Here is a 7,766-nt window from a genome sequence, read left to right as displayed (position 1 = left end):
CAAATATTAGATAATGAACAATACACTAGCATGTGTCTAATAATAGAAAGCACATATTAGCAATGTCATCACATACCTAACACCCTCTCACTGAAATGCTAACAGCTTTGATTCAATGCTATCAAGCATCTGGCCATAACAGTCTGAGCAGCAACAGAGTAAAAAAGATAAATCACACGTTTAACAAGAGAATCTATAACAGAAAGATAAAACTGACCACATTAAACGATCTAAGATTTATTAATGTTCCCTTGATCTTCTCTCTTTACTCATTTGTTTCTTTGAGTGTTGCAGTGCTAGAATAGAGATTTTATCGCATTCAATATGACCTAAGTCCTTAATAGATATGATATTAATTAATCAAAGGTTGTAAAGACTATCACATGCTTATAAAACTAGTGTCATGAACATGTTTTGTTCAATCATATGATGATTACATGCTAATATAACTGTACCAAACTATCGCTAACAGATATATACAATAGAAAATTTCATAAATGAGACCAGAGATCCATAGTTGAAGTACCTAAATTTACATCCCTCATCTAGAACCTCATTGGATCCAACAGATAAAGCAACAATTCGTCCCAATAGAAGTAAATAAAATAGCCACCATTGTTCGTTGTTACCGTCACCATCAAATGGACCACCGCCACAACCATTGTTACCTGTAATAGTCTGACTATAGCAGAGATTAGAGAATGTACAACTAAATCAAACTTTAACATGTAAAATTTGCCCTAATATTAAAATTTTGATATAGAAAATTACATCATGAAGTTAGATATTATGTTCCTCGATTTATTACAAATTATCAAAATCAGTCTAAACCTAAAGGATTTCATGAAATAAAACACAAAAACTCGAAGATTAGGTTAACTATTTACCTGATGCGCGATGATTTGATCGATTTCAAACTGTTTTTACTGAATCTGCATCGAAATATCTTCACTGAGAAACGTACACGTTCCATTTCCGGTTACCGTTTCGCACACTGCTACAAGATTTAAGCACCGGATTACCAGAATTAAGAGACAAACGTTGAACCGGTGAATCAATGACAACCGTGAACTAACAATTTACAGAGAATCGCCGATTTCGGTTCCTTATTCAGTTGCTTGGAAATCAGAAATCATTTACGATGAATCGCCGATTTCTGTTCGTGATGAAGAATCCACCGGCACCGGCGGTGGCTGTGGTGGTGATAAGATGAAGAACATGATTTTCCGGTTGAATGCCCGGCCGTTGAGATTTTTAGAATTAGAAAAGTATTTGGACAAAAATGCCCTTGTTCCCCTGTTCCCCATTTTTTTAGTGTTCCCCAATGAACCCTCCCCTATATATATATATATATATATATATATATATATATAGGGTGGGGTTATAGAATGAACACTAGTGTATTTGTGAACTGAGTGAACAAATCCTAACCATTGATTTACATCATCAAATCGTAATATACACTAGCTAGTGTATTTTCATCATCAAATCCTAGCCATTGATTTACACTTGTGTGTTAATAATCAAGGGCTAGGATTAGTTCATGAGTGTTCATAATCCATGGGTTGTTTACTAATGAACCTAACCCTATGGTATGTGGACAGTGTTTATTTTATTGTAACGGTGATGAATCTGGTTAAACAGTTGATACCTCAACAGATTAACATGGTGTTTTTGGCCTTTTGCGAAGCTTGGCTACATTATCTAAATCTGAGGTAAGATCGAAGTTTAGATGTTTAGTACATATCGTTAATAGCCCTTTTCTGCTGTATATGTAATAATATATTAGACTAAGATGGAAGAACGATTACCCACATCGATATCAAGAATCTTTTGGTTTTGTTCTTGTAAGGCGTTAATGGCGGATACCAGCTAACACTAAACAAGTTCGGCCTTCATGAATAAGAAACCATTACCGAAACTGCTTTAGTTTGGTACTGAATACTAGTACCGGTACTAAAATTTCAGGAGACTACCAGTATAATAGCTTGTTGGCTCAGGTTTGTTTCTTTGATCAAATCTAGATGTGACATTTTTGACCCATTTCTTTATATGATTAGCTCAGGATTTTTGTCCACATAAAACCTCATTAATCACTTAAATTTTTTTTAATAATATACCCTTTGCAATCTCTTTTAAAAAACTTATTTATAGGAAAATATTATTATTTTTTTTGACAAAAACTCTTTTTCAGGTCCCAATCTGTTGGTTGTTTTTTAGGTCCCAAACTGTTTTTTAGGTCCCAAGCTTCATAACTGACCCTCTTATTTATGTAACGTTGATGATTTTTTGTTTTATTTTATAGATTGTATCAAATTGTTTGGTTTGCGGTTTATGTTTTATTGTTTTATCTCTACATCATAGGCTCTCTTCACTTTTATCTAGCCATAAATCATTTACATGAAACCGTGACATGCACCAAAGAACATACGTACCGGCGGCCCCACAGATATTCCCACTAGTTCTTATAAACAGTTATCACAATATATAATCGTAAACAAAAAGATACTAAGTATAATCAAATTACATGTGACAAATATCGCTAAATGATCGTATTAGAAAACTAAAAGGATTTATTATTCTATCATACAAAAAAATAATTCATAATATAAAATAGGGTAAATTACTTTTTGAGTCCCTGTGTTTTATGTGTTTTAACTACTTGAGTCCAAAAGCAAAAAGTTTAACGACCTGAGTCCTCATAAGAATTTTCTTTAACCATTTGAGTCCAAATTTCTAATACTGTTAGAATTATTCTGTTAACTTTTGTTAAATGACCAAATTACCCTCGTCTTAATTTCTCTCTCTACAAAACCTCATAATCTCGATTTGAGTTGGGTTTTTGATGAATTTCAAAACCCAGTAAGAGATTGTTCATACTTTCGTTGTTGCAGATCCAACTGTTCATCACTAGAAACCCCAAAGTCATTATCTTGTTCCAAATGAGATGCTTTTCATTTAGAAATTGCTCTTCTTTTTGTTGTTCATTTGTTGAGTTGAAATGTTTCAAGATGATGGATCATCATCATCTGTGACTTCAACACCAGCCCAATCTGGTATGGGATCAGGATCACCATACCCATGGCTCAAAGATCCCTCATCTGGGTATCCATCGAAATCACAAATGTCCCCCCCAAAAAAAACCCACCAAGATCCACCTCAATTCACCCACAAACTTGTTTTCTTTTATGGGTATTTGTTGTTGGATTCTGTGCTGCTTCTTCAAGCTTTCAAGATGAGAAAAACATCTACCTTACTCCATACCCAGATGCTTCTCCTTCTCCCATTGGTATAAATTTTAACTGCTGAATGATGATGTTTTCTTCTTTATGATTTTTTTATAGAATGCTATGCATCCTTTTGTTGATTCTTGATTTGTGGGATTTGTTTGTAACGTAGTTTCTTACCAAAATCCGCCGCCAGCTGCAAATGATCCTCTTTTGGGTTGTTTAAGCCCTAATTTTATTTGGGGCGTTTTCATTTTGCGGTGGTGGAGGGAGTTGCAGCGGTGGTGAAGGTGGTGGTGCTGCGTTGTTGGTGCGGCGGTGATGGTGGTGGTTGCGGTGGGGTGGTGATGATGGTGGTTGTTTTGTTGAGAGAGAAAGATAAGAGAGAGAAAGTGATTAGGCGTAAAGAGAGAGGGAGAGTATGAGGGTGTAAGGGGCATTCCCCTAAGAGGGGAGTCCCCTCTCTTACGCATAACCAATCCTCGTGTGCCACGTCAACTCCCCTCTTAAACTTCCCTCACACCCTAAATTGATGGCGGCACTCCCCTCTTAGGTGACTTGGTTTTTTATTAAAAAAAAAGAAAAGAAAATTTATCATTGGTTGAATTGAATGGGGCCAACCTTCTCTCTCCTCCCCTCTCTTCGGTGCCTCCTCACCGATCATCCCCCCTTTTTTGGCTCATCGCTAGGCCGGTGGCACATCCCCGATCGGGGAAATCGGTCCCCGCATGGGGTCACCGATTGTGCCCCGGGCACCCTGAGCTGAAGATGAAGATAAGGAGAGATATGGGAATATGTTTATATATTTAATAACTAGGTTATAACCCCGTGTACTACACAGGTTGAATAAATGTAATTTTATATATTAAATAATAAAAACTTATATCTTTATTAACCTTGTATATTGTACATAGGGCTGTAAACGAACCGAACGTTCAGCGAACAGTTCGTGAACCGTTCGGCGGGAAGTTCGTTTATGTTCGTTCGTTTAATAAACGAACGAACATGAACAAGAAATTTCGTTCGATTAGTTAAATGAACGAACATGAACAGAGGTCTCGTTCGTTCGATTGTGTTCGTGAACGTTCGGTAAGGTGTTCGTGAACATTCGTTGATTTGCGTTCGTTTATATTCGAATGTTTGTGTTTTAATTAAAGATCTTTGTACTTTCTTATATTTTATTTGTACTTTTTATATTATTAAACTTTTATTTATTTTATTTCCCTAACAATTAAACTAGGAAACCCACTTTCACTTTGTTTATGCATCATTTGCTTTTGATTTCTCATTATTTACATCCACAAATACAATCGACCTCCGTTCCACAATAAGGGATTCAAGTTCGAGTGCTACTCTCTGGGCCATCTATCTTTATCCTTCGTTGCGTTCGCCAAATTTATTTGTGTTCGTGAACCGTTCGCGAACACGCTCATTTCCTTAATGAACGAACACGAACATAAAATCTCGTTCGGTAAGTGTTCATGAACCGTTCGTGAACACATTTATTTCCTTAACGAACGAACACGAACAAGGCCTCGTTCGTGTTCGTTCGGTTCGTTTACAGCCCTAATTGTACAGTTAAATATATGTAATTTTATATATCAAATAATAAAAAAGTTATATCTTTAATAACCATGTGTATTACACAGATTAAATACCCGACTCGATAGTAGTTTTGTATCAAGCTTTTGACATAAGGCACATAACACTTAGCAATCGAGACAAAGACCATGTATTTTTAAATTTTTTTTTTTAAATTTATAGCTCTAAGAACCTCATGTACTGAATAAATGTAATTTTATATAGCAAATAATAAAAACCCGTGTATTGTACGGGTTGAATAAATCTAATTATATATACTAAATAATAAAAAAAGTTATATCTTTAAAAACACTGTGTATTACACGGGTTAAATTAATGTAATTTTGTAACCTTGTATATTACACGGGTTGAATAAATGTAATTTTATAAACTAAATAATAAAAAAAGTTTATATCTTTATAAACCTTGTGTATTATACGGAGTGAATAAATCTAATTATATATACTAAATCATCATCATCGTACCCAGTAATTTCATCAACTTTTCCATTTGAACGATTTGAATGCTAATATAGCCATTATTATTTCTCTTGGGGGTCATTTTTTACATTCATTTTTTTTATTTTTTATTTTACACTTTTGCCCCCAATATGGCAATATGTTAGTATAAATATGTATTGGGAATTTGGGATGCTTTCGTTACGTTAAAGAAAGCTCTCAAATAATTTCATCAAATGCATATTTTTTTTTGGTTGTGGTCCATTTTCAAATTGTACGGTGGTTCATATGATGGCTAAAAAAATCCGGAAATTCGGTGCAACTTTGATTTATGTGGCTTCACCACCTGATTTACATTAAATATTTTTAAACTATAACTATTTCTTAAATAAGATTGATTATAGAAGATTTACTAAACTTATTTTATTAATAAATAAATAGCTTCGAATATTTAATGTTTAATCCTTATTATAAAATATGAGACAAGGGTAAACTAAATAAAATAATCCTTATTATAAAATATGAGATAAGGGTAAACTAAATAAAAAAGTATCAATTTGGTAAATAATAATATTAAGTATGAAAAGATAGAGAATTACAAATGTAGACATGTTCAATGAATGACACGTGTCCAAAATCAGGTTTTTTTTATTATATAGTATAGATAGATGGTTTTAATAATAATAAAATGGTTTTTTAAAGTACAAGGGTAATTTGGTCATTTAACAAAAGTTAACAGAATAATTCTAACAGTGTTAGAAATTTGGACTCAAATGGTTAAAGAAAATGCTTATAGTGATTCAGATCGTTAAACTTTTTGCTTTTGGACTCAAGTGGTTAAAACCCATAAAACACACGGACTCAACAAGTAATTTACCCTATAAAATATGTTAAGTAAATACCGATACATGATAAGTAATCAATCAATCATAAAATAGATCTTTAATTCAAAATCTAGAAGGAGCTGTTCAATCCTGGATCACATAAGTACAAAAACATGCAGTTTGTTCAAACCATTCACACAAAGTCACAAAAGCAATTTTCACAAATAGTTAAATAGACTGAATAGAATACAATAGATAATCAATTCACAATAATACTCATACCAGGCTTGAGAAACAGACACTGTGACAATTAAAATAACAAATATTTTTATTTTTGTAGTTGTTCAACTCAAATTTTAGTTAAGTTGACTTCTTTTATTCAACCTGACCTTGAGACCGTGTTTCATCTCAAGTACATCTGCAGGAAGCACAAGGTGACCTTACACCAGCTGAATGTGGTAATGGTAAATGATCGTGGTTGCAACTATCTTCAACTGTGATAAAGCCATATTCTTACCTAAACAAGTTCTTGGTCCAGCATTAAATATTGGGGACTTGTATGATGGTTCATTTTTTATTTCTCCACTCTTAGAAATCCACCTTTCAGGTTTAAACTCCATGCAATCCTCCCCCCATATTGTTTTCATCCTTCCCATAGACTAAAAGGAGAGAATAATGTTGGTGTTTTGATCAACTTGGTGGCCGCTTGGAAGGATTTCTGGTTGTGACGGAGATTTGTTGTTGAAAGGGACAGGGGGATATAATCTTAAGGATTCACATGCATAAAGCTCCATGATGGTAAACCATTTTGTCTAACTCTGTCGAGCTCCATCTTTTACGTCCATTGACCCCCAAATGGCAAATGCGTTTGGATCTCTTCTAAAATCTTATCTTCTATGGTTGGGTTTCTTGCAAGAAGATAAAAGAACCAGGATAAAGCGCTGGTGACGCTATCTTTTCCTGCAGCCGTTAGATTAACTAAGGCGTCTCTTAGAAATTTTGTGGGATCCAAAGAAGTGCCACTATAATCTTTTAACTCTCTCATAATGGCTGTGAAAAATACGAACCTTTTTGCCTCATGGCTCACGCTATCTTATTCCTTTTGTTTTTGAGCCATGAATTTGTATATGAAATGATCTAAAGATTTCCATGCATCACTCAACTTCTTCTCATTCCCCACCCTAAGAATTTGTTGCAATTTCCAAATGAATGGAGGTGTAACATGCCTAAGCAAAATAGCTTCTTCACCATTTGTAAAAGCTTTCGAATACGGAATGGAAGGAAAATCAAGAGATAAAATTTCCGGGTCATTATCAAGGAGTAACTTGCATACCGTGTCAAAAAAAAAAAAAAAAAAAAAAAAAAAAAAAAAAAACAATGCTCTCAAAATGATTCAAGTGTAGGTAAAAGCCCATTTTCCAGTTTGTTCCAGATAAGTGTATCCACCATCAGGGCCGTTCCAACGTTTTTAGAGGCCCAAAGCGAACTAAAAAGTTGAGGCCCTTTTGAATTGGTATAAATGAAAATATCTATTTCGATAGTTGTGACTTGGGTTTTGGTGTGAGTTGCACTAAGATAATTTTGGCCTTAATTGGTATAAAGGAAACATCGGGACCTTGACCAACGTTACGGTTCACGAGGTGAATAAAGGTAGACGTCGATGATGGCAACGCTAA

The 7,766-nt window shown here is 34.3% G+C and overlaps 1 pseudogene; it reads right to left on the bottom strand.

Annotated features, from left to right (window-relative positions):
• Nucleotides 1-6,438: 6,438 nt before the first annotated feature.
• LOC110869663 lies at nt 6,439-7,135 on the bottom strand (annotated as a pseudogene).
• Between the last annotated feature and the right edge of the window lie 631 nt (nt 7,136-7,766).

This window comes from Helianthus annuus, chromosome 8, assembly GCF_002127325.2.
Source record: "Helianthus annuus cultivar XRQ/B chromosome 8, HanXRQr2.0-SUNRISE, whole genome shotgun sequence".
NCBI classification, from domain to species: Eukaryota; Viridiplantae; Streptophyta; class Magnoliopsida; order Asterales; family Asteraceae; genus Helianthus; species Helianthus annuus.
The sequence above is the reverse complement of the archived record's forward strand: the minus strand, read 5'-3'. Positions and strand labels throughout refer to the sequence as shown.